Consider the following 27,358-nt stretch of genomic DNA (forward strand, 5'->3'; position numbering starts at 1 on the left):
AGTCTACAATAATATGACATTGTGTTTCCTGCCCCGTTTAATGACGGAGATGAGGATTTCCAGACAAAGACACAGTGTTTTCATATTTTACTTCAAAAGGTAGAGAGAATATTAATGTACCTGATGAAGATTAGGAAGTTGTGAATAGATTGTGCTCAGCGAGGGAATAAGGAGGGAGATCTGTCTCAGAAAGACTTAGTTTAATGGGCGTCCGTTCTGCTTTATTATATAAGACACATCATATCTGGATGTATGATATTAGGAAGCCTTTTTGGCTTCGGTTTATTATTGCTGCACCACTTACGTTCCTCCCACTGCACCTTCATGTAATTGCCACTAAGATCTTCCCATGATCATTAAAGAGAGTCGATTCAGAGTCCTGGTTTATGTCTACTGACCCATCTACTGTGCTGAGTAGAGTAAGGCCTGTTCAGACTCATCTGTGTGGTCACTGATCTATTGAAGAATGTAAATAAAATAAACATTCATTATATAAATGACCTGGCAAGTGACCCAAATTCCATCCCAGGCCTTCCAGTTCTCTGATTCTCCTTTAAAGGGGTTGTCCCATTTCAGTCATTATTTCCCCATAGGCCCAACAACCAATAAACTGAGCGCTTATTCACTTTCTATTTCTCACCACTGCTCCGTTCTTTGTTCATCAGCTGTAGTCGTGACATCATTTTGACAGCACTGTAACCAATCATTGAGCTCAGCAGCTCGTACCGTCTGCATTAGCAGAACTTCTGAGCTCAGTGATTGGCTGCAGCACTATCAATGTGGTGTAACACGTGCTGCCTAATATCAAAGACCAAATCATTGGTGGGAAACAGCACTGGATCTTGGGAGGGTGAGTAAAAGCTCAGTTTGTTTGTTTTTTTTTGTATCCCTGAGCCTGCGGAGGAGTGATCTTTGAAATAGGGCAACACCTTTAAACCCCTCCTAATGCCACTCCCTTGGTCTGCACCGTTGTGACATGTACATCAGTGAGCCCGTTGTCCATAGCAAGGAAAGTACCTACAATAGGCTGGGAACACATGGCGCAAGCACAAGATCTCTGTACAAAACATGGCAGATCTGAGCACATGCTATTTTTTTCTACATTAATCAACCCATGGCCACAGAGATATGTTATATGCTACTTGGTGCTATAGATGGCTTATTAATCATAAATCAGCTGACAAACTCTTTCCAAGAGCAGAGAAATGCCACTCACATTACTGTGTATTACAACAGCGTGTTGCACATTAGTTGGATTTAACCTCCTGAGCCGCTCCTTAAGAACATATCAGCCTCTGCATGAAAGTGGGAAGGGGCATAATTAGAATAAAAGTCATCTGAGCTCGCCCATATCAGCAGGATTAGCCAAGAGTCTATGTGTATGGGGGCCTCCGAATCCTCACCGACAGTGATGTCAGGGGAGAGGAGGCTCAGGCAGCCCAACCCTTTTGTTAGGCATGACGGTAGTGGCCTTCTCCGCTCTCCTTTTCTCCCTTTTGTTAGGCATGACGGTAGTGGTCTCTGCTCTCCCTTTTGTTAGGTATGACGGTAGTGGTCTCTGCTCTCCCTTTTGTTAGTCATGACTGTAGTGGCCTTCTCCTCTCTCCCTTTTCTTAGGTATGACGGTAGTGGCCTCTGCTCTCCCTTTTGTTAAGGAATGACGGTAGTGGCCTTCTCTGCTCTCCCTTTTGTTAAGGAATGACGGTAGTGGCCTTCTCTGCTCTCCCTTTTGTTAGGCATGACGGTAGTGGCCTTCTCTGCTCTCCCTTTTGTTAGGCATGACGGTAGTGGCCTTCTCTGCTCTCCCTTTTGTTAGGCATGACGGTAGTGGCCTTCTCTGCTCTCCCTTTTGTTAGGCATGACGGTAGTGGCCTTCTCTGCTCTCCCTTTTGTTAGGCATGACGGTAGTGGCCTTCTCTGCTCTCCCTTTTGTTAGGCATGACGGTAGTGGCCTTCTCTGCTCTCCCTTTTGTTAGGCAAGACGGTAGTGGCCTTCTCTGCTCTCCCTTTTGTTAGGCATGACTGTAGTGGCCTTCTCCGCTCTCCCTTTTGTTAGGCATGACTGTAGTGGCGCTCTCCCTTTCGTCCTTTTGTTAGGCATGACGGTAGTGGTCTTCTCTGCTCTTCTTTTTGTTAGGCATGACTGTAGTGGCCTTCTCAGCTCTCCTTTTTGTTAGGCATGACGGTAGTGGCGCTCTCCCTTTTTCCCTTTTGTTAGGTATGACGGTAGTGGTCTTCTCCGCTCTCCCTTTTGTTAGGCATGACGGTAGTGGTCTTCTCCGTTCTCCCTTTTGTTAGGTATGACGGTAGTGGTCTTCTCCGCTCTCCCTTTTGTTAGGTATGACGGTAGTGGTCTTCTCCGCTCTCCGTTTTGTTAGGCATGACGGTAGTGGCGCTCTCCCTTTCTCCCTTTTGTTAGGTATGACAGTAGTAACCTTCTCAGCTCTCCCTTTTATTAGGGGTGGCGGTAGTGGTCTTCTCCACTCTCCCTTTTGTTAGGCATGACGGTAGTGGCGCTCTCCCTTTCTCCCTTTTGTTAGGTATGACAGTAGTAACCTTCTCTGCTCTCCCTTTTGTTAGGCATGACTGTAGTGGCCTTCTCCGCTCTCCCTTTGGTTAGGCATGATGATAGTTGCGCTCTCCCTTTCGTCCTTTTGTTAGGCATGACGGTAGTGGTCTTCTCTGCTCTCCTTTTTATTAGGCATGACTGTAGTGGCCTTCTCAGCTCTCCTTTTTGTTAGGCATGACGGTAGTGGCGCTCTCCCTTTTTCCCTTTTGTTAGGCACGACGGTAGTGGTCTTCTCCGCTCTCCCTTTTGTTAGGCATGACGGTAGTGGTCTTCTCCGTTCTCCCTTTTGTTAGGTATAACAGTAGTGGTCTTCTCCGCTCTCCCTTTTGTTAGGCATGATGGTAGTGGCGCTCTCCCTTTCTCCCTTTTGTTAGGTATGACAGTAGTAACCTTCTCAGCTCTCCCTTTTGTTAGGCGTGGCGGTAGTGGTCTTCTCCACTCTCCCTTTTGTTAGCCATGACGGTAGTGGCGCTCTCCCTTTCTCCCTTTTGTTAGGTATGACAGTAGTAACCTCAGCTCTCCCTTTTGTTAGGCATGACGGTAGTGGTCTTCTCCTCTCTCCCTTTTGTTAGGTATGACTGTAGTGGTCTTCTCCGCTTTCCCTTTTGTTAGGTATGACGGTAGCGGTCTTCTCCGCTCTCCCTTTTGTTAGGCATGATGGTAGTGGCGCTTTCCCTTTCTCCCTTTTGTTAGGTATGACGGTAGTAACCTTCTCAGCTCTTCCTTTTGTTAGGAATGACGGTAGTGGTCTTCTCCTCTCTCCCTTTTGTTAGGTATGACGGTAGTGGTCTTCTCCGCTCTCCCTTTTGTTAGGCATGACGGTAGTGGTCTTCTCCGCTCTCCCTTTTGTTAGGTATAACGGTAGTGTTCTTCTCCGCTCTCCCTTTTGTTAGGCATGACGGTAGTGGCGCTCTCCCTTTCTCCCTTTTGTTAGGTATGACAGTAGTAACCTTCTTAGCTCTCCCTTTTGTTAGGCATGACAGTAGTGGTCTTCTCCGCTCTCCCTTTTTGTTAGGTATGACGGTAGTGGTCTTCTCCGCTCTCCCTTTTGTTAGGTATAACAGTAGTAACCTTCTCAGCTCTCCCTTTTGTTAGGCATGGCGGTAGTGGTATTCTCCGCTCTCGCTTTTGAAAACACATGGATGTTCGTCTTTTGGGGGCTTTTGGTCTTCTATACTAGTAACTGTATTATTCACATAAATCCACTGACTTGTTTATGTGTAATGTATATTAGTAAAAATTCAAGAGGTTTCCTGACCTTCTCAGAAATAGAGAAAAATACAGGCAGCACAGTGGCTCAGTGGTTAGCACTGTTGCTTTCCAGCGCTGGGGTCCTAGGTTTAAATACCACCAAAAACAACATCTGCAAGAAGTTTGTTCTCCCTGTGTTGCGTGGGTTTCCTCCTACAACAAAGATTGATAGGGAATTTTGATTGTGAGCCCCTATGGGGACAGTGATGATCATGTCGGTAAAGTGCTGTGGAATTAATGACAATATAAGTAAAATAAATACCTAATATTTGTCTGCTTACCAGATGATGCCAGCATAGTTGAGCAGTGGTAGCCTAGGCATGCGCCAACACTCAGGAGGTAAGCGGCACACAGTGGTGGCCACAGTCAGGATGGATGCCAAGACATCCGTTCACATTTCTTTGAAGTGCCCTCTGTATAGAAAACCACAGGATGCTGCACTTTCCTATATATTACATTAAACGGTATGCAGCCTCCTACTTACCAGACAGAGGCCGAAAGAACACGCTCTTGGTCTCCACCTAGTGAATGGGGGAATATGGAGACGTTACAGTAGACATCAGGAGAAGAGCTTGACGCAAAGTGCACAAGCGCAGTGTGTATTTGGCCTTATTCATTGTCAGTATCTTGTCCAGCTCGATGCTGCTCTTTAGCTTTGATACTGCTAGGCTGTGTGCCCACTATGCGTTTGTTAAGCGTTTCTGCAGCTGCAATTCTGCTGCAGAAACGCTTAAAAAACGCTTGGTAGAAGGTCCGCCATGTTCCCCAATGATAATCCGTATGTGCTGTGCACATGCTGCGGAAATTTCCGCTGCAGATTATCATTGTGGAAAAATCCGCAGCACTAGCAATTATTTTGCGTAAACGCGGCATTTTCGCCGACATTGACTTGCATTGGAACGCATGGAATCCGCATCCCTGCATCTGTACATGCGGAATCCATGCGTTTCAATGTGCGGATGGTACCCGGGTTTGAAGAAGAGGAGACTCTCCTCCGGACCCGGGTACCATAGAACCTGTAAAAAAAAGAATAAAATAAAAAATATACATTATACTTACCTTCTGATGGCCCCCGGTCTCCTTAGCGATGCGTGTCCGCTTGCCGGCAACTCACGATGGTCTGAAAAGGACCTGCCATGATGTCATTTAGTCATGTGACGGGTCATGTGACCGCTGACGTCTTCAGGTCCTTTATTCCACCGTGAGCTGCCGGCAAGCTGAGACGCATCGGATAAAGACACCGGGGGCCATCAGAAGGTAAGTATATATTTATTTTTTTACCATTCTTTACGGTCACACTATATAAATCCATGCCGGTTTCATGGATTTATATAGTGTGACCAAGTTGTCAAGCACTTTCCAAGAGATGCTAAAATCGCTTGGAAAGCGCTTGTCAACCCGCATGCGGAAATGCATGTGAAGAACGCTTCACATCCGCATGTCCCTGGCAGGAAAACGCATGTACAATCTGCATGCGTTTTTTCTGCCAGGGAGATGCAGAAATGCTCAGGAAAAATCCGGAGCATTTCTGCATCGTGGGCACATATCCTTACTATAAACCCTCTAGTTTCTGTGACGTCCAGCACTACAGGAAGGGGACTGGGAAAATAAGATCAAGCCGGAGATTTGGTTATGTAGCTGTATGTGAGACTGGTTTACAGCAGCATTTTGGGTACAGACAGTGTATTAGCAAGTGATGCACTATAACATTTACACGTAAAACCTATTTTAGGTAATTTCTTAGGGCAGAAAATGTGCTAAAAATAACCTGTTAAATCTCATGACACTTCAGCAGCATTCCTGCAAGGCTGTGTTCACACATCATAGTTTTTTTGGCATCACAAATCTGCAGCAAACCTTGATCTCTGGCAGGAAAGAAGCTGTCTCAAAAACGCAGGTTTTGCTGTGTTTTTTTTGGTGCGTTTTTTCAGCAAATTTATTTTTTTTTTTTCTTCTTTCACTGTCCTTTTGTGTCTGTTCTGCATGTACATAAAGTTCAGTGAAAAAAAAAAATCTCATTCTCGTTAAGGCACAAAAAACGCTGAAAGAAGTGACCTGCTCTATTTTCCCAAAAAAAAAGACTGCAAGGCACAGAATACGCAACAATAAAAAAAAAAACATGATGTGTGAACAGAAAATTCTGGTTTCTCATAGACCTTGCTGGTACTGCAAAAGGCAGCTGAAAATCTGCATAAAAATCTGCAGCAAAAAAACACTGAAAAAAACATGTGTGAACATAGCCTTAAGCTCATTCAGACATCCCTGCAAATTGATCCGAGCACAGACTGGCCTCAGTTCTCCCAACCGGAGCATGAAAACTTAATTTATTTCTATTAAGGAAAGAATTTGGCACTCTTGATATTCCAAGAAAATGTGATTTTTTTTTTTTTTTTTTTTTTTTTTTTTTTTTGCGAATCGCAATCCAAAAAGACAAAATGATGTCTCCGTCAACATGACCTTCTTCAGACGGATTGCACTATGGATACTGTGTTATAAAGGTGAAATAGCGCTGTGCACTTTTTCATAGGCTAGTTTAAAATATCTGCTTGGGCCACATAACTATCTTCATGCTGATGACTAATCAGCAGCTGCAGGATGTGAACATGTCCTTATTAATCTACTTTACTAATGGAGCCCTAATGACGTTTATAGCAATGGCTCCAGCTTGACAAGCCAGTCATGCAGAGCTGCTCTTTGTTCTGATGCTTCTTACACAACTCCATTGACGGAAACGTTAAAAAGTTCTTCTTCTCATAACATAGCGACTCCAACGACATAATGTATACTGCCCTCAGAGTGAGCAGCGAAAACCTGGTGACAGATTCCCAATCCTCATATGTTAGTAACTAAAGTGTGACACTGACAGCAACATTGTCACTTCTCAGCAGCCGATGGTAAAACTGTTATGTTGTGATCACTTGTTAATACTGTTGAGCGATACCTTCCGATATCAGGAAATATCGTATCGGATTGGATCGGACCGATACTCAAAAAGTATCGGATATCGCCGATTCCGATACCGGAAACCAATGCAAGTCAATGGGACACTAATATCGGAATGAAAATAAACCCTTTCTTTCCTTGTAGGTTAATTCTACATGAAGTAAAACAACTAAGAATAATGTAGAATGTATTATGCGAAAAGCCGGCAATTCATCAGCGGCATACACCGGTACCCGACAATTTACAACAGAAAGAATAGAGCACCACACATAGATTAGATAGATAGAAACATGTCAGTCACATATATATGAAGTACAGTGACAGTGTTGCTTACTGTACTTGTCATTTAGTGTAAAGGATTTATTTAAAAATATAATAGTGTTTTCATGCACCGTCTCTTTAAAAAAGCCGGCCGGCAATTCAGCATCTGTACCCGACAATTTAGAATAGAAGGAATAGAGAATCATACATATATTAGATAGATAGAAACATGTCAGTCACATATATATGAAGTACAGTGACAGTGTTGATTACTGTACTTGTCATTTAATGTTAAAATAAAGGATTTATTTAAAAAAAATTGGCGTGGGGTTCCCCTTAATTTTAGTCTCTAGCGGAGGTTAAGCAGACAGCTGGGGCAGATGTTTGAAGCCTGGGAAGGGGGTAATACCCACGGAGCTCCCCAGGCTACTAATATGAGCCCCCAGCTGAATACATAGCCTTTACTAGCTATTAAAATGGGGGACCCCCCCCAAAAAAATGACGTGGGGTCCCCCCTAATTTAATAGCTAGCACAGGCTAGGCAGACAGCTGGGGGCTGATATTAATAGCCCAGGAAGGGAGCCATGAATATTGGCCCCCTCCCAGGCTAGAAACACCAGCCGTCAGCCGCCCCAGAAATGGCGCATCCATAGGATGCGCCAATTCTGGCACTTAGCCTCGCTCTTCCCACTGCCCTGTAGCGGTGGCAGTGGGGTAATAGGGCTGGGGTTGATGTCAGCTTATAATGCCAGATGACATCAAGCCCAGGTTAGTAATGGAGAGGCGTCTATAAGACACCCCCATTACTAACCCCATAGTCAAAGTTAAAAAAAAACACAAACACCTAGAATAAAGTCCTTTAATTGAAATAAACACACAATTCTTTATTGTTCTAAATTAAACCATACTTACCATCACGCCCATTCCAGCTGAAGCCAACGATCTCCTGCAATAAAAGTAAAATAATAAAGCAACCTCATCCTTACCTTTCCATGGTTCCCACGATGGCTCCAGCTCTGCTACATCGAGATGACAGGCTGGACCGCAGCAGAACGCTGCCATCCAGCCTGTCATCCCGCGGACACTGAGAAGCGCAGGCATGCTTGCGCTCCTCAGTGTCTCTCTGTGACGGCATCCAGATGAGCCGACAATGAACTCGGCTCACCTCATGCACGTCACTGACAGCGTGGGAGAATTCTCCTGCACTCAGCGCTTCAGCGTGAGAATTTTCCCACGCTGTCAGTGACGTGCATGAGGTGAGCCGAGTTCATTGGACATGACCTCGGCTCATCTGGATGCCGTCACAGAGAGACACTGAGGAGCGCAAGCATGCCTGCGCTTCTCAGTGTTTGCGGGATGACAGGCTGGATGGTAGCGTTCTGCTGTGGTCCAGCCTGTCATCTCGATGTAGCAGAGCTGAAGCTGTCGTGACAACCATGGAAAGGTAAGGATGAGGTTGGTTTATTATTTTTCTTTTATTGCAGGAGATCGTTGGCTTCAGCTGGAATGGGCGTGATGGTAAGTATAGTTTAATTTAGAACAATAAAGAATTGTGGCTTTATTTCAATTAAAGGACTTTTTTCTGGGTGTTTGTGTTTTTTTTAAATACTTTACTAGAAATTCATGGTGGTCATGTCTAATATTGGCGTGACCCCATGAATTTCGAGCTTAGGGCCAGCTGATAATGCCAAGCTGGCCTTAACCCCTTTATTACCCAGTGAGCCACCGCACCAGGGCCCTGGATGAGTTGGGTACAGCGCCAGAAGATGGCGCTTCTATGAACGCGCCATTTTCCGGGGCGGCTGCGGACTGCAATTTGCAGCGGGTGGGGCCCAGAAAGCTTGGGTCTCCCTGCGCTGCAGATTCCAGCCCCCAGCTGCCTAGTTGTACCTGGCTGGACACAAAAATAGGGCGAAGCTCCACATCAATTTTTTTTAAATTATTTCATGAAATAATTTTTTTAAAAAAGGGCTTCCCTATATTGTTGTGTCCGGCCAGGTACAAATAGGCAGCTGGTGGTTGGGGGCAGCCCGTTCCTGCCTGCTGTACCTGGCTGGACACAAATATAGGGCGAAGCCCCACATCAATTTTTTTTTAATTATTTCATGAATTTCCTGAAATAATTTAAAAAAAATTGACGTGGGGCTTCGCACTATATTTGGGTCCAGCCAGGTACAGCAGGCAGGAACGGGCTGCCCCCAACCACCAGCTGCCTATTTGTACCTGGCTGGACACAACAATATAGGGAAGCCCTTTTTTTCTTTATTATTTCATGAATTTCATGAAATAATTAAAAAAAAAAATACGTGGGGCTTCTCCCTATTTTTGTGTCCAGCCAGGTACAACTAGGCAGCTGGGGGCTGGAATCTGCAGCACAGGGAGGCCCAAGCTTTCTGCCCCCCCCCGCTGCAAATTGCAGTCCGCAGCCACCCCGGAAAATGGCGCGTTCATAGAAGCTGGATGCTGTACCTGGCTGGCATACAAAAATATAGCAAAGCCCACGTCAAAATTTTTGGGAAAAATTAATTCAAAAATAAATAATAATTTAGGGACTGCATCTTTATTAACTCCTCAAATGTTATTTAGTGTTAAAATAAAGGATTTATTTAAAAAAAAAATTTGCGTGGGATCCCCCATAATTTTAGTCTCTAGCGGAGGTTAAGCAGACAGCTGGGGCAGATGTTTGAAGCCTGGGAAGGGGGTAATACCCACGGAGCTTCCCAGACTACTAATATCAGCCCCCAGCTGAATACCTAGCCTTTACTAGCTATTAAAATGGGGGACCCCCCCAAAAAAATGACGTGGGGTCCCCCCTATTTTAATAGCTAGCAAAGGCTAGGCAGACAGCTGGGGGCTGATATTAATAGCCCAGGAAGGGTGCCATGAATATTGGCCCCCTCCCAGGCTAGAAACACCAGCCGTCAGCCGCCCCAGAAATGGCGCATCCATAGGATGCGCCAACTCTGGCACTTAGCCTCGCTCTTCCACGCTGCCCTGGTGCGGTGGCAGAGGGTAATAGGGCTGGGGTTCATGTCAGCGCCAGCTGCCATGAAGCCCAGGTTAGTAATGATGGGCGTCTATAAGACACCCCCATTACTAACCTACAAAGTGTTAAAAAGAAAAAACACACACTACACCCAGAAAAAAATAATTTATTTGAAATAAAACACACCATTTTATTTAATTCTTAGTTTACTTAAAAAAAAAAATAGTTACCTGTCCACGTTCCTGCGCTGATCTCCCATGCACAGCTGTCACATCTGGAGCTGGTGACAGCTGTGCATGGCTGCTGTAAGCTCACGCTGCCGGGAACACGTCCTCTCCCGGCATCGGGAGCCACTGACTGAGGTCACCGGAGTGCATTCAGTCAGCGCAGCTCCGGAGACCTCCTTTACGGCACTGCTGTACCGTGGGAATTTCTCACGATACAGCAGGGCCGTAAAGGAGCTGACCGGAGCAGCGCTGCCTGAACTCCGGTGAACCCGCTTATGCAATGACGGGGCTGCTTTACGGCCCCGTCATTCTAGCGGCGGCAGCAGTTCAGAGCGGTCACATTCTATGTGGCTGCTCTGAACTGGAGATCTTCGTGGGACACTCGTGGACTACTACGGAGGGGTAAGGATAAGGTTGTGGTTTATTATTTTATATTTTATTACAGGAGATCGATGGCTTCGGGGAATTAGGTGTCTAGGTGAGTATAGGTGTAGTTTCTTATTTTTTACTTTATTTTAGGTGGCGATCGGCGGGGACAGGTAATGTATAAACTAATTTATTGTAGGCAACCACTGGCCACCAATGACATGTATTTAAAATTTATTGGGGACACAGTAGGACAATTTAAATAGCAGGATCAGGCTGATGGGAACTACTGCTCCCATCGAGCTGATCCTGCTGGCACGAGTGGACGGGGGACAGACATAGGCCGATGGGAGTAGTAGTGTCACATCGGCCTATGTCTGCCTGGACGCACACACCCGCACACATCGCACAGACACAGCGCACACCCGCACACACTCGCAGACATCGCACAGACACCCCGCACACATCGCACAGACATCGCGCACACACCAATCATGACGGGCTGATGGTCTGGGAGGTGAGGCTGACCTGTGTGGCCGTGGGAAAGTTCATGTGAGTTCATGCAATGCAGTCAAGCATGAACTCACATGAACCCTCTGAGGGCACCACGGCTACTTCAAATGAACAGCTGATCGGCATCACTTGATACCTCAGCTGTTCATTTGAAATAACCGGCGGGAAAGCGCAGCACAGAACGGGAAAGCCGGCGGTGAAGTCTTTTCACTGCTGGCTTCCCCGCCCGGGTCCTTCGCTCCCCGCTCCTTGGTGCTGTGCTCCCCGCCCGGTCCTAACTTACGATTGGGATGGGAGGTGGCGAGGGGAGCGGAGGATCGGAGTGGGAGGCTGCGGGGAAGCAGTATGGGGCCGTGTGATTGTTTAAAAGCCGGCGGCTTTTTACCGCCCGCCGGCTTTTAAACAATCAGGAGAATTCTCCCACGCTGGGATGGCATTCTGATGACAGGCTGGATCTCAGCTGAGCGCTGCCACCCAGCTTGTCATCCTTCAGAGACACTGCAGAGCGCAGGCATTATGGGAACTTCCGATTCCGGTATTCGATATTGTAAAAGTATCGGAATTAAGTATCGGAATTCCGATACCGCGAATATCGGCCGATACCTGATATTTCAGTATCGGAATGCTCAACACTACTTGTTAATGAACATGCTGGCGAAATTACATTGTATCAACAGTTAGCGTTAGCAATGGTGTTAATTGAGACTACTATGTCTTTATTTCCCCCAAAAAATGGTACAAAATTGTTTAATTTTTTAATGTCTTAGCTGGATCCTTCTCCCAAAACTGCAGAAACCATATATATGTGCAGTGTGCACATGTCACACAAGGCAACGCTTTATTATTTTCATATGACTCATTCTATGTATGAGATCATGCAGCAAAAAGCGTATCATGGAAATCATAATTGGCATTTATGACCTTGAGTCATTGTGGAAGATAATCAGATATACATTACATACCCGTTCTCCACTTTTTAGCTTCAATCCGTTCTATCCACCAGTGTTCATCTTCTATTTTTTTTTTTTTTCTTAACCCTCGGATTCCCAAGTGCGGTATTTTTAGTATCAGTTGGTACTAAAAATACCCCACTTGGGAGTCTGAGGGTTAGCTAAGGTATTTACCAGTATTCTTGGTGAATTATTCATTAGAACTGATATACCCTCACTCTTTTATAGCTATTTAAAGGGCCAATAAGCCATCAGCCTGTGTTCTCTCTATTTAATCTGCAGCTGATTATGATCTATAGCCCCATCTATTTGGGGCTCAGGAGACCCTGACTTTAGTGTATACTTTCTGGGATTAATGATAGGAAGTTGTCTGTCCTATTGGTCACTACTATACTTAGCGCATGTCCAGTTCTTAGAGTTTCCAGAAGCAGTCATATATATTTGGTTCCTTGGTGCTTACGGACGATCATTTTGCTGATAGGTCTGTTTTAGTTAGTCTTTATATTCCCCATAAAATATCAACCCTTTGTAAGAACTGTGTTGTTCTTCTTCTTTTACTCCTTTTATAAACCCATGAGGAAATTGACCATTAAAGTGTTAGCTTTCTCCTTGTCACAGCACATGACTACAATGTGTAGGACTTTTTATGCTGTCTGAACCGCGGGCAGCATGAACTCCAGAGGCTTTGTCATTACAGGAAACAATATTTTAATTTCAAACACTGGTGTTAATGAGAAAATGTGTTTTGAAAGCCAAGTTGGGCATGGAGCGAGGAGTCTGCTCCCTCTGTCTTCTCCCTGCTGCAGTCATTTTACAGCATTTTATGCTGCTCATGCTTCAGACAGTATGAAATGACAGGTTCCTTGTAATGGAAGTAGTCCAGTTCATTAATTCTGTTTTTATATGGAATTGCATGAGTTTTAGTTTAAATTAAACTTACCATGGTTATAATTTGTCTTCAAGGGCAAAACAATTGTTGTTCTGAATTAACAAGGACCTGTTACTGGGTTAAAACTGGCCAGTTTTTGATCTTCTCTTCTTTTATTCCTTCTGCTCCCCTGAGTATTATTTTTTTAAATCCACCATACGGTTCCAGAGATTTTTTTAATTGGTGCTGATTTTTATGGTCTTTACAAGGGGATGTTGCTCACATGGCAATATGCAACCTTAAAGAGAACCTGTCAGGACAATTTTGTAATGTACAGTAAAGACATGGCTGTAATGGCGCTGTAATAATTATCACATTGATACTTTTGGTGAGGAAATCCGCTTTGTGTCTTTTTTCTTTAATCACCATTTGAAGTTTCCTGGTAATTAGATTTGGGTGCACAGGGGCCGGACTGTACAGGGGGTCTCCTCATCCCTGTCTGTGATCCCGGCCCCTCTGCTTCCTCCTGACTGTGAATGACTGGAGGCAGCGGAGGGGCCATGATCACAGACCAGGAGGAGAAGACCCAATGTACAATTTTTTGATACAGCACACTGATGAAAATTGCGTACGAGAAAAATATGGACGTCTGAATGAGGCTTTGGAAAACAAATGATTATGGCCAGGCGGTTGTGCAGCACGTTTACCACTTCCAATGAAGCTGCTTCTTTTTTGCAGTCACTTTGAAAATCACATCCATGTCAATGTCATTACAGATTTGGTGGCACTGCAAGCACACCTCTGCCACTGCGATCCCATGCTGTCCTGTCTGTATACTCTTTTGCTTCTTTCCCTGCCCAGGAGATGTTGTATGATCACACCATGTTTTTGCACGGTCAGACACAGCCATTACACAGTACACAGCAGGGGCACATTTATAAGATTATCTAGATTTTAAAGAGGTTGTGCACTACTTTTACATTGATGACCTATCCTTAGGATAGGTCATTAATGTCTGATCACCCGGTGTCCAACACCCGGCAACCCTGCCGACTCCCTTTGCCCGAGCTGCTCTGTCTACTTGTAGTGGCCGAGGCTTGGTACTACACATCTGCCTCCTATTCAAATCAATAGGAGGTGGATGTGCAGTACCCGGTTTCTACCACTACCAGAAGACGGCCACCTCAGCAAGTGAGTACTTCTGGCGTGTCGGACCCCGGCCGATCAGACATTGATGACCTATCCTAAGCATGGGGCATCAATGTATAAGTAGTGGATAACCTCTTTAAATAAATCCAATTGTGGAACTTATTTTTATTCCATTATCTATTAATTAAAATGAATTTTATTCGTGGGAAAACCCCTTTTAAAGCTCTGAGCAAGTCTGAGCTTTATAAACCAATTCGATTTTATGACTTGTTACTCTGTGTAATGAAATTTCTGATTAGGGCCACACCTGTTGTAAAGCTGTCATCTAGTATATATGACGACTACCTGACCCCGAGGCTCGGTGTTTCAGGGTGATTTGCATGGGAAATATTACTCATTATGGCTGATATCTCTGGCACTTTAACAAGTTGTCAAAAGGGATGTGTAATCTGATAATAGCTTACTTTAAATCAAGTTGTTCTAGAGATTATGCATTTAAATATGAAAATACCTATGCTTGCCTGGTAAGTGCCCACCCTCCCCGCACACACTTTTGTGGTCCCAGGGTTCTATGTGAGCTCCTGCACTGATAATGGGCGGTGAAGGCCATACTCCCATCACAGCAGGACAGTAATTATCTGCAGGGGTCACCTGCCCTTCACATCATCACTGCATGGAAATTCACACAGGACCCCTGGGGTGGTGGGTTGAGTCCTTTATTATTTGACTGCATTCCCTATTTGAAGTGTGGTGACTTCTTTTTAGATGTATTTTTTTCAACAATTTTGGGTAATTTTATTTTTATTTTTACTTGTGTCACTATCAATAATAATGGGGGAATTTTTTTTTGAAATGATGCAGTTGCAACACAAGCCACTAACTAAACCCCGTCATGAACGGACAATTCTTGTTCTGTAGAGATCACTTCTTGGCCGTCACCTCGGCACATACGTGCCAACATTTACATTGCAAAAATCCAGACATTTTAGCCCTGTCGCCAAGTACCCAGTTTTTTGTAAACTACTCCCGTTTTTAGGTGTAGATCGCAAAAAAAGCTGGAGTGTTGACAAGTATGTTTTCATGATACAAGAAGTAACCAGCGCTGGAGAGGGGCGAGTGTTCAACCTCTACATTCACACATGGAGCAGATCCTGACAATCCGATTTGTCTTTATATCTTAGCAGCAGAAAAAGAAATAGCGAGACCTGCTCCTCGTAGTGTAGTACTCATGCAACTGGGAAGTAGTAAAAAACTGCATGTAAAAATACCATAAATCTCATCGCATTATCACCACAGGCAGGATTACAATAAAACATGTCACCTATGTGTAGATAACACAGGATCGCATTCACAAGATGTGATGGTCACAACTCACCTCCTCCCCCTCTCTGCGCAATGACCTCTCCACAGGTCACAGGGCATACCAGGAAACTCTTTTCATAGAAATCAATGAGATTCTCCAGCCATTTGATGTCTACGTGACTGCTATAAAGCATATCTATAAATGCTGGTAATAGCTCAGGCTATAAGAATGCCCCTCATAATCATGGACATAAAATCAAATAAATAAATCTACTGTCAGAAAATAGAAAAAAAAGATTAGAAAAAAAGAATACAAATCATTACCTCATTTCATTAGTGAAAACCCTGATATTAAGAACTTGTCTGCTCTTCTAGCCGGGTCTTTTCTTAGTCCCTAATCACACCTTGTCTGAGCCTTCCATCACACCTATACATCAGGAGTAGGATCATACAGCCCGATGGCCCAACAAGCTCTCTAGGCTTTGTCCGCTAAATGGATCATAGGCCTAGAAGTCTACAGAGCCCTGTTGGTTTTCTGTGACTCCCAAGATGTATGAATAAATTATCGACTGGATGTTATCATTCCCCTTATTAATGGGGAGCGTCTGTACACCGTGTGATATTGTCCATAAAGTGTTTCTTTGTGGAGACACAACCCCACACCCTTTGCACTTGGGGAGTGGAACGCACAGTTGTACAATTATTAATACATCTCCAGTTACTGTAACAGAAACAGCCCAATGCTGAGTTGTAAGAAATGATCCAGAATTGTTATTTCATGGGGAATTTGAAATATGAACTAAAACAGACATGTCAGGAGAGCAGGAGGTCATCGTTAATGCTCGATCTACTAAATTTTCCGAGTATACAGGGCTCAATCATGAGTTATCCCAAAAGCAAACTTACAAAAATGTGTGTGTGTACGTACACATATATATATATATATATATATATATATATCACATCACAATACTATACACAGATATATATATATATAATGTTTGTGCAAGTATGGCGGGTGCAACAATTTGTTACTTTTCCTAGTTACATATAGGTATGGAAAAAAAAAAAAAAAAAGGCCCATCAAATTCAGCCTTTCTCCACCAGATATACATTCTCTGTTGCTAGATTATTTCTTAGATTATTTCTTGTGAAAAGCATCCAACGTTCCACAGTCTGACTGCTCTAACTGTAAAGAACCCTTTCCTATTTAGCTGCCAGAATCACCTTTCTCCCACACGTGAGTGCCCCCTGGTCCTTTATAAGGTCTTTATAAGGAATAAGTCATGTGCCAGTCATTTGTATGTCCACACATTTCTACATATAAATGAGATCCCCTCTGAGGCTTTTTTTTCCACGCTAAGCAAGCCCAACTTTTCCAACCTCTTACCATATGAGGCCTTCCATCCCTTGTAATAATCTAGTTGCCGCCTTTGAACTGACTCTGACTTCTGAATATCCTCTAAAATAAGGAGCCCAAATCTGGATCCCATGTCCTAGATGTGGCCTCACCAGTGTTTTATAGAGGATTAATAATACATTTGTATTCCAGGAATTTATCTCTGTGCCCGAGTTATGCCGTCGATGTTTCCACCGCAGCTGAGGTGACACATGGTGCTCGGCAGTAGAGTAGCTCGCGTCTGAGGGACGTCTGCTGAGAAGCCGATGTCTAAACTTTGCAACTGTTGTCTTACCATGCGAGCAGTAAGAGTTGGCAAGTAGTTTTCAATTGCAGTCATTTCTAATGATGCAGCGAAAAGCCGCTGCAACATTAACGGGACAAGTTCTTAGCCGATGCCACTCCGGCTCATGCTGCCCATGTACCAAGCATCATTTGTTGCCGCAGCCGGAGGATCAGATGCCGCTACTTATTTTGTTAGGCTCTGATTCATAAAGAACAACTCCACGTTTGAAATTCATGTAGAAAAAAAAAAACAAAACTTTGTGCTGAACTTGAAATAGACCAGCATTCCTAGAAAATAATGTATAAAGAATCATGTGTGGAATGTGTCGGGTGAAAGGTCCACGCTGTGATATGTTGGTTATTAATTGATCATACAACTTAAAGGAACTCACACCCAGGCCGGTCATAGGGGAACTTAATCAGTCCTGTAGAAGGAAAACCATTTGGACTTTGGGAGCACACAAAAAAAAACTTCAATTTGAGCTCGGCTTATCTGAGTTTTTACGGTTTTTTTTTCTTTTCTTTTTTTGCGAAAACTAAGCCACTTGAGGACTTTTTTTTTTCCAGGACAAGTTGTACTTTTTCTCTGTACTATATTGGGGTGTGTTTCATTAGCTCTTTCTTTCTCTTTATTAAATGTTCTAGCACATTTTGTTGCTGTTTAGAAGGAATGTAGTTCTGTCCGTTTTACGTCGTGTGATTTACACTTTCTTACACACGTGTGTAGAAAATTGGGCGCAAGCACCTGTCGGGGACGCCACCTTTGTCTCCACGGTGCTGCCAGCCACTAGTAGAAGGGGTTGTCCACAATCCAGTGCTATCTAGGTCCTAGCGACAGTGCATGTCTTACACACTGGCACCTTTTACGTTTATGTGCTAGTTTCTAAAATATGGTTGTAAATTGTGCACTATTTTCACCAACGGTAAATGCAATAGATTGACTTTTTTTCTCCTGGATCTTACACATGCTTGAACTCTATAAAGAGCCCATCTGGAAGGACAATACGTGCTCCCTGAAATTTCCCTGTAGTCACATGCCTTTTGTAGACCACCCCTCTTCCATATCTCCTCCAAGGAAAAAACATTCTGAATTCTGAAAAAGTGGATTTTCAGTAGGATTTGGCACTTCCCAGTAGTTTTACTAATTATTCAAGGTGTTTAGAAGGTCTCCACTTTTATTTCAGCCTTTTGGAAGGCCCAGAAGAGTTGGCAAATATGATCTTTCTAGACTTCTTTCAGGTACTGCATTTCTTCCCAAAAGACTTTTCCGTAGGTCAGATTGATTCCTAAATATGTAATAGGCTGCTTTCGCCCATGTGTGTTGCACGGACCAGCCGCGGGTCTCCCAATCTGAACTCGGCAGTCTTCATAGGCGTATATGTGGCTGACAAGTGCGTGCCATGAGACCTGCGGCCAGTTTGTACATCGAGGTCCGTACTCGTACACACGGATGTGTGAGTTCAGCCTTAAGGTATGTGTGGCCATTTCAGATTGAGAACTAATAGGGATTGTTTGAGCATTATACCTTGAAGTATGTATGTAAAGTAGTTCATCACCTACTATATAATGTATTCGTATTCTTAGCATATATGTATAAAAGTGGCCTCTCCGACACATTCCTCGCTGTGTAGCAAGTCTCTGGAGAAGCCCAATGAATGGTCCTCGTGTGCTGTACAGAACACTTGTTACATTATACCATGGAAACACTGAATCATGTTACACACATTTCCAGATAGACTGGTATCATTGTAGAAGGTCTGGTCGTTCTTAGCAGTAAAGGCAATATTGGTAGTCTACGGGCAACATGTATGTCATCGGTGATGTCAACTGTATGACTGTGGTCTCTCGTGTGGCAACTATCAGGGCATTCTGATAGTTGTAGTTCAACAGCTGGAAAGTAACAGGTGGGACACTACTTCTGATGGGCTGTGTCCAAAAATCAGCACCTGTTCCCCGGATAGGTGATAATTATTAGATCGGTATTGGCCCTACTACTGTGATCTCCATAACGGAGGACTCAAGTCCTTGTTGGAGTTTTTTTTTTTTTTTTTTATAATTCTGATGATAAAATCACAATTTTATCTGCTGGTTGCAGATCTACCCCCACCCATCCCAATGATTGGCAGCTTTCTGTGTACATTGTGCATAGGCAGAAAGGTGTCAATCATTGGAGGTGGGGCTTATATAGAGCTCATGACTAGTGTTGAGCGATACCTTCCGATATCAGGAAATATCGTATCGGATTGGATCGGACCGATACCCAAAAAGTATCGGATATCGCCGATTCCGATACCGGAAAAAAAAATGCAAGTCAATGGGACACAAATATCGGAATGAAAATAAACCTTTTCTTTCCTTGTAGGTTAATTCTACATGAAGTAAAACAACTAAGAATAATGTAGAATGTATTACGCGAAAAGCCGGCAATTCATCAGCGGCATACACCGGTACCCCACAATTTACAACAGAAAGAATAGAGCTTCACACATAGATTAGATAGATAGAAACATGTCAGTCACATATATATGAAGTACAGTGATAGTGTTGGTTACTGTACTTGTCATTTAGTGTAAAGGATTTATAAAAAAAAAAATAATAGTGTTTTCATGCACCGTCTCTTTAAAAAAGCCGGCCGGCAATTCAGCAGCGGTACCCAACAATTTAAAACAGAAAGACTAGAGCTTCACACATAGATTAGATACAGTTATATGAAAAAGTTTGGGCACCCCTATTAATCTTAAGCTTAATGTTTTATAAAAATTGGTGTTTTTGCAACAGCTATTTCAGTTTGATATATGTAATAACTGTTGGACACAGTAATGTTTCTGCCTTGAAATAAGGTTTATTGTACTAACAGAAAATGTGCAATCTGCATTCAAACAAAATTTGACAGGTGCATAAGTATGGGCACCCCACCAGAAAAGTGACATTAATATTTAGTAGATCCTCCTTTTGCAAAAATAACAGCCTCTAGTCGCTTCCTGTAGCTTTTAGTGAGTTCCTGGATGAAGGTATTTTTGACCATTCCTCTTTACAAAACAATTCCAGTTCAGTTAAGTTTGATGGTCGCCGAGCATGGACACCCCTCTTCAAATGATCCCACAGATGTTCAATGATTTTCAGGTCTGGGGACTGGGATGGCCATTCCAGAACATTGTAATTGTTCCTCTGCATGAATGCCTGAGTAGATTTGGAGCGGTGTTTTGGATCATTGTCTTGCTGAAAGATCCATCCCCTGTGTAACTTCAACTTTATTACTGATTCTTGAACATTATTGTCAAGAATCTGCTGATACTGAGTGGAATCCATGCGTCCCTCAACTTTAACAAGATTCCCGGTGCCGGCATTGGCCACACAGCCCCAAAGCATGATGGAACCTCCACCAAATTTTACGGTGGGTAGCAAGTGTTTTTCTTGGAATGCTGTGTTTTTTTGCCGCCATGCATAACGCCTTTTTGTATGACCAAACAACTCAATCTTGGTTTCATCAGTCCACAGGACCTTCTTCCAAAAAGAAATTGGCTTCTCAAAATGTGCTTTTGCATACCTCAGACGACTCTGTTTGTGGCATGCTTGCAGAAACGGCTTCTTTCGCATCACTCTCCCATACAGCTTCTCCTTGTGCAAAGTGCGTTGTATAGTTGACCGATGCACAGTGACACCATCTGCAGCAAGTTGATGCTGCAGCTCTCTGGAGGTGGTCTGAGGATTGTCCTTGACTGATCTCACCATTCTTATTCTCTGCCTTTTTGATGTTTTTCTTGGCCTGCCACTTCTGGCCTTAACAAGAACTGTTCCTATGTTCTTCCATTTCCTTACTATGTTCCTCACAGTGGAAACTGACAGGTTAAATCTCTGAGACAGCTTTTTGTATTCTTCCCCTGAACAACTATGTTGAATAATCTTTGTTTTCAGATCATTTGACAGTTGTTTTGAGGAGCCCATGATGCCACTCTTCAGAGGAGATTCAAACAGGAGAACAACTTGCAAGTGGCCACTTTAAGTAGCTTTTCTCATGATTGCATACACCTGGCTATGAAGTTCAAAGCTCAATGAGATTACAAAACCAAAAAAAGTGCTTTAGTAAGTCAGTAAAAAGTAGGTAGGAGTATTTAAAACAAGAAAATGATAAGGGTGCCCATACTTATGCAACTGTCAAATTTTGTTTGAATGCAGATTGCACATTTTCTGTTAGTACAATAAACCTCATTTCAAGGCAGAAACATTACTGTGTCCAACAGTTATTACATATATCAAACTGAAATAGCTGTTGCAAAAACACCAATTTTTATAAAACATTAAGCTTAAGATTAATAGGGGTGCCCAAACTTTTTCATATAACTGTAGCTAGAAACATGTCAGTCACATATATATGAAGTACAGTGACAGTGTTGATTACTGTACTTGTCATTTAGTGTAAAGGATTTATAAAAAAAACTAATAGTGTTTTCATGCACCGTCTCTTTAAAAAAGCCGGCCGGCAATTCAGCAGCGGTACCCGACAATTTAGAATAGAAGGAATAGAGAATCACACAAAGATTAGATAGATAGAAACATGTCAGTCACATATATATGAAGTACAGTGACAGTGTTGATTACTGTACTTGTCATTTAGTGTTAAAATAAAGGATTTATTTAAAAAAAAATTGGCGTGGGATCCCCCATAATTTTAGTCTCTAGCGGAGGTTAAGCAGATGGCTGGGGCAGATGTTTGAAGCCTGGGAAGGGGGTAATACCCACGGAGCTTCCCAGGCTACTAATATCAGCCCCCAGCTGAATACCTAGCCTTTACTAGCTATTAAAATGGGGGACCCCCCCCAAAAAAAAAAAATGACGTGGGGTCCCCCCTAATTTAATAGCTAGCAAAGGCTAGGCAGACAGCTGGGGGCTGATATTAATAGCCCAGGAAGGGTGCCATGAATATTGGCCCCCTCCCAGGCTAGAAACACCAGCTGTCAGCCGCCCCAGAAATGGCGCATCCATAGGATGCGCCAATTCTGGCACTTAGCCTCGCTCTTCCACACTGCCCTGGTGCGGTGGCAGGGGGTAATAGTGGTGGGGTTCATGTCAGCGCCAGCTGCCATGAAGCCCAGGTTAGTAATGATGGGCGTCTATAAGACACCCCCATTACTAACCTACAAAATGTTAAAAATAAAAAACACACACTACACCCAGAAAAAAATAATTTATTTGAAATAAAACACACCATTTTATTTAATTCTTAGTTTACTAAAAAAAAATAGTTACCTGTCCACGTTCCTGCGCTGATCTCCCATGCACAGCTGTCACATCTGGAGATGGTGACAGCTGTGCATGGCTGCTGTAAGCTCAAGCTGCCGGGAGCCACTGACTGAGGTCACCGGAGTGCATTCAGGCAGCGCAGCTCCGGAGACCTCCTTTACGGCACTCCTGTACCGTGGGAATTTCTCACGGTACAGCGGGGCCGTAAAGCAGCTAACCGGAGCAGCGCTGCCTGAACTCCGGCGAACCCACTTATGCAATGACGGGGCTGCTTTACGGCCCCATCATTCTAGCGGCGGCAGCGGTTCAGAGCGGTCACATTCTATGTGGCAGCTCTAAACTGGAGATCATCGTGGGACACTCGTGGACTACTACGGAGGGGTAAGGATAAGGTTGTGGTTTATTATTTTATATTTTATTACAGGAGATCAATGGCTTCAGGGAATTAGGTGTCTAGGTGAGTATAGGTGTAGTTTTTTGTTTTTTACTTTATTTTAGGTGCCGATCGGCGGGGACAGGTAATGTATAAACTAATTTATTGTAGGTAACCACTGGCCACCAATGACATGTATTTAAAATTTATTGGGGACCATGGGGCAGTTTAAATAACAGGATCAGGCTGATGGGAACTACTGCTCCCATCAAGCTGATCCTGCTGGCACGAGTGGACGGGTTACAGACATAGGCCGATGGGAGTAGTAGTGTCACATCGGCCTATGTTTGCCTGCACGCAGACATCGCACAGACACCGCGCACACCCGCTGACATCACACAGACACCGCGCACACATCGCACAGACACCCACACACACTAATCATGACGGGTCTGGGAGGTGAGGCTGACCTGTGCGGCCGTGGGAAAGTTCATGTGAGTTTATGCAATGCAGTCAAGCATGAACTCACATGAACCCTCTGAGGGCACCGCGGCTACTTCAAATGAACAGCTGATCGGCATCACCTGATACCTCAGCTGTTCATTTGAAATAACCGGCGGGAAAGCGCAGCACAGAACGGGAAAGCCGGCGGTGAAGTCTTTTCACTGCTGGCTTCCCCGCCCGGGTCCTTCGCTCCCCGCTCCTTGGTGCTGCGCTCCCCGCCCGGTCCTAACTTACGATCGGGATGGGAGGTGGTGAGGGGAGCGGAGGATCGGGGTGGGAGGCTGCGGGGAAGCAGTATGGGGCTGTGTGATTGTTTAAAAGCCGGCAGCTTTTAAACAATCAGGAGAATTCTCCCACGCTGGGATGGCATTCTGATGACAGGCTGGATCGCAGCTGAGCGCTGCCATCCAGCTTGTCCTCCTTCAGAGACACTGCAGAGCGCAGGCATTATGGGAACTTCCGATTCCGGTATTCGATATTCTAAAAGTATCGGAATTAAGTATCGGAATTCCGATACCGCGAATATCGGCCAATACCCGATATTTCAGTATCGGAATGCTCAACACTACTCATGACTATAGAGGATGACATAGCGGCAGCTTTACTAGTCCTCTAGTGATAATTTGCTGATTAAAGCAGTCCTTTTATGAAAACTACAGCAAGCAGCCGAGTAAGTGACGCCTCACTGGAATCGGTGTCTCTGTCTCTGCATAAAGCTGTTCTCAGGTGGCAGAAACCTAGAGACATATTCTCTTTAAAATAGTTTTCTCTAGTCTAGACTTTTCTTTTTAAAGTGGGCTGAGTTTAGTGGGAGGAGGCATGGTCTAGAGCAGCCCGACGAATTCATTATTATTTATGCAAATTAAGTGGCATAAATTATACCAGGAGTGTATCCAGCCCACGACTCGAGTACATTTCTGTCAATGGCTCTCGGCAGCTGAAACATGCAACAAATGAATCTTGTTAATGAATTTGGTGCATCTTACTCCAGCGCATCCTTAATCAATAATGGCACACGAAATACCAGGGCAGCACGGTGGCTCAGTAATTAGTACTGCAGCCTTGCAGCACTGGGGTCCTGGGTTCTAATCCCACCAAGAACAACATCTGCAAGCAGTTTGTATGTTCTCCCCATGTTTGTGTGGGTTTCCTCCGGGTTCTCCGGTTTCCTCCCACACTCCAAAGACATACTGATAGGGAATGTAGATTGTGAGCCCCAATGGGCACAGTGATGATAATGTCTGCAAAGCACTGCGTAATAAGATGACTCTATACAAGAAAAGCATAATAAATAAATAAGTCTTGATGAATGCATCCCTTTGTGTGAATGAAAAATCGGCATCAATATTTCACATGTGGAGGCACCATAACTGCTCACTTCTAAAATAGGAGTGTGCACGCCATGAAAAGTAGTCAGACATGTAACTATACATCTTTTTTCTTGCAACTTTATAACCAAGTTCACAGCAAGAGAGAAGTAGAAATGCTGCAAATAAGTGGGGCGGTGGTGTTCAGGTATTGCTCATCCTCCCTTATATAATGGCTTCAGTATGTTAGGTATTCATTCCCAGGAGAGGTGATCTGTAGCCAGTAAGGCGGACACTTCTGGAGCGCTCTGCGTGCTGACGGGGACTTTAACCTCATAGGATTCTTTTGGCAGAAGCCTTATTTTGTCTTTTGTCTTGCACACATTCCTGTGATGAGCTGCTAAGTTCAGCAGAGAGCTGGTTCAACCAGAAGCAGCACCGCCTATATCCGATGCAACAAGAGAGACTCTGAGCACTGGGAGCCTGGAGTGGAAATTTACTGCTGCAAGCCATCGATTAGGTGCAGGGGATGCCTGCTGCTCTTACATTACCAGGATAGAGACTATGTAATCTGTCTGATCGCTGCTCTATAAAGTGTCCCTCTGACTGCACTGTCCTGGAGGTTTCTCAGTAAGTACTGCTTATGTATAAGCCATGTGTTGTGCTAGAATATAGCATGTGTGAAGTGCTGCGAATATATCTTAGTAAATATTTCCTGACATTTACAGGTACTGTGTGCTATGCAACCAGATATTTAAAGTATTTTCGCAGTGATAGAACGTGAACAGCAGCGTGACAAGGACTAGTCATGGCTGCTTCTTGTGCTCTCCATACCCTCTATGATCAGGGGCTATATAGCTGAATCTACTCCGTGATGATGGCTTATTTGTATCATAGTGATATTATATAAGTTATACGATTGAATGCCTCATGTTATTAATGAAGCTCCAATTTAGTCCACAGCGCAGTACAGAGGTTCTCGTCACTCACAGCATTATTGTGTTCGACACACACATTTGAACCAAGTTCTTAGGAAGCCATTAAAGTGATTCTGTCAGTGAGATCAACCTACATAAGCCATGTGTATTGGCACATGGGTGGTAGGAAGCTGAATAAAATGTTACCTTAATATCTGTGATCCAGTGTTTTATTCCTGGGAAATCCAAGTTTTTACTTAATATTCAAATGAGCAGTTAAGATCTATGGTCCAGACACTGATCTCACTGAGAATCTGCCTACAGAGATTATTTTAGATGAAAGGGGGAGTTACCATTGTGAGACATGTAATAGCTGCTCTCCGGAACTACATGTCTCACACTGGTAACTCCCTCTTTCATATAAAATAATCTCTGTAGACAGCTTCTCGGGGAGATCAGTGTCCGGCCCATTGATCTTATCAGCTCATGTACATGTAAGAAAAACGTGGATTTCTCTGGAAAAGACATCAGATCGCAGATATCAAGGTATCATTTTATTCAGCTTCCTATGACCTACATGCCCATATAGACTGTTTAGAAGGGTTGATCCTACTGACAGATTCCCTTTTAATCTTTGTATGCATTAGAATTTGCTCTTACCTTATACATGAACAAGTAGATTGTTATAACATGTTTAGGATGTTTAGAACCCACTGACTTCACCATTCTGACATCTTAGAAATGTTTGCTAGTTTTAGTTTTTGTTAAATGGTTTTTCACACTAACAAAAATCACTTCTCCATAAGATAAGTGCTAAATGTTTTATGGCCACTTCTGAGCACACTCGGTTGATCCCCACTTTTGCCAACGTTTTTTTGGGAAATTTAAGTCCCGGCCCTGTTCCTCCTTGGAACCCCCCATGCCACCCATCATTTACAGATACCACACCCTTTTTCGGCCCTCGAGGCTCTGGAAATCCAGGACACTGGGCAACTATTCAGTTTGGAGCCGATATGGTAATATTTTTTCCATTTCATGTTCATGTATCCTCAATATGAACAACTTGATGTTGAATCAAGATGGTATCATAATAGTGGTCCACAGAGGGTGGTGCACAAAAAGAGAGAATGACTGTCACAAATGTTGCGTGACTAATTGAAGGCGCTTATTGCCTTTATTAGTTATACCCACAGTGCTCAAATCCCATAGAAATCATTCTTTGCAGGGTGCAGGACCTCATTCTCCATATACAGCTCTGGCAAAAATTAAGAGACCACTGAACAGTTTTCTATTGAAAAGCATGGAAAAACTGGTGGAAAGCAGCCAAGACGCATGAAAGCTGTGATTAAAAATCATGGTTAGTCCACCAAATATTGCCAAATATTGATTTCGCAGTTAAAACATGAGTAATTTGAGGTCTGAAAGCACTGTTTCTTTTTTAGTATTTTTACAAAATTTTTAGCTTTGAATTTCGGAGACATGTTGCCAGTAGTTTATAGACTAAAACAACAATGTACAGTACAGACCAAAAGTTTGGACACACCTTCTCATTTAAAGATTTTTCTGTATTTTCATGACTATGAAAATTGTACATTCACACTGAAGGCATCAAAACTATGAATTAACACATGTGGAATTATATACTTAACAAAAAAGTGGGAAACAACTGAAAATATGTCTTATATTCTAGGTTCTTCAGAGTAGCCACCTTTTGCTTTGATGACTGCTTTGCACACTCTTGGCATTCTCTTGATGAGCTTCTTGAGGTAGTCACCGGAAATGGTTTTCACTTCACAGGTGTGCCCTGTCAGGTTTAATAAGTGGTATTTCTTGCCTTATAAATGGGGTTGTGTTGTGCAGAAGTCTGGTGGATACACAGCTGATAGTCCTACTGAATAGACTGTTAGAATTTGTATTATGGCAAGAAAAACGAGTGGCCATCATTAC

At 43.6% G+C, this 27,358-nt stretch overlaps 1 protein-coding gene across 5 annotated transcripts in view; it reads left to right on the forward strand.

The window, feature by feature from the left end:
* The window catches only part of CAB39L (calcium binding protein 39 like), a 105,867-nt gene that overhangs the window by 8,455 nt on the left and 70,054 nt on the right, over nucleotides 1–27,358 (forward strand). For 2 of the 5 annotated variants that reach the window (XM_073662705.1, XM_073662704.1), the window contains exon 1: nucleotides 24,831–25,124. The exons of the other annotated variants lie outside the window; for them this stretch is intronic. The gene's annotated coding sequence lies outside the window, so the exon portion shown is untranslated. Of the gene's footprint in view, nucleotides 1–24,830; nucleotides 25,125–27,358 lie in introns of those variants that run through there. 5 annotated transcript variants of the gene reach the window in all.

Source organism: Phyllobates terribilis, unplaced genomic scaffold, assembly GCF_046119375.1.
Source record: "Phyllobates terribilis strain yellow unplaced genomic scaffold, ASM4611937v1 Scaffold_2__4_contigs__length_985480577, whole genome shotgun sequence".
NCBI lineage: Eukaryota > Metazoa > Chordata > Amphibia > Anura > Dendrobatidae > Phyllobates > Phyllobates terribilis.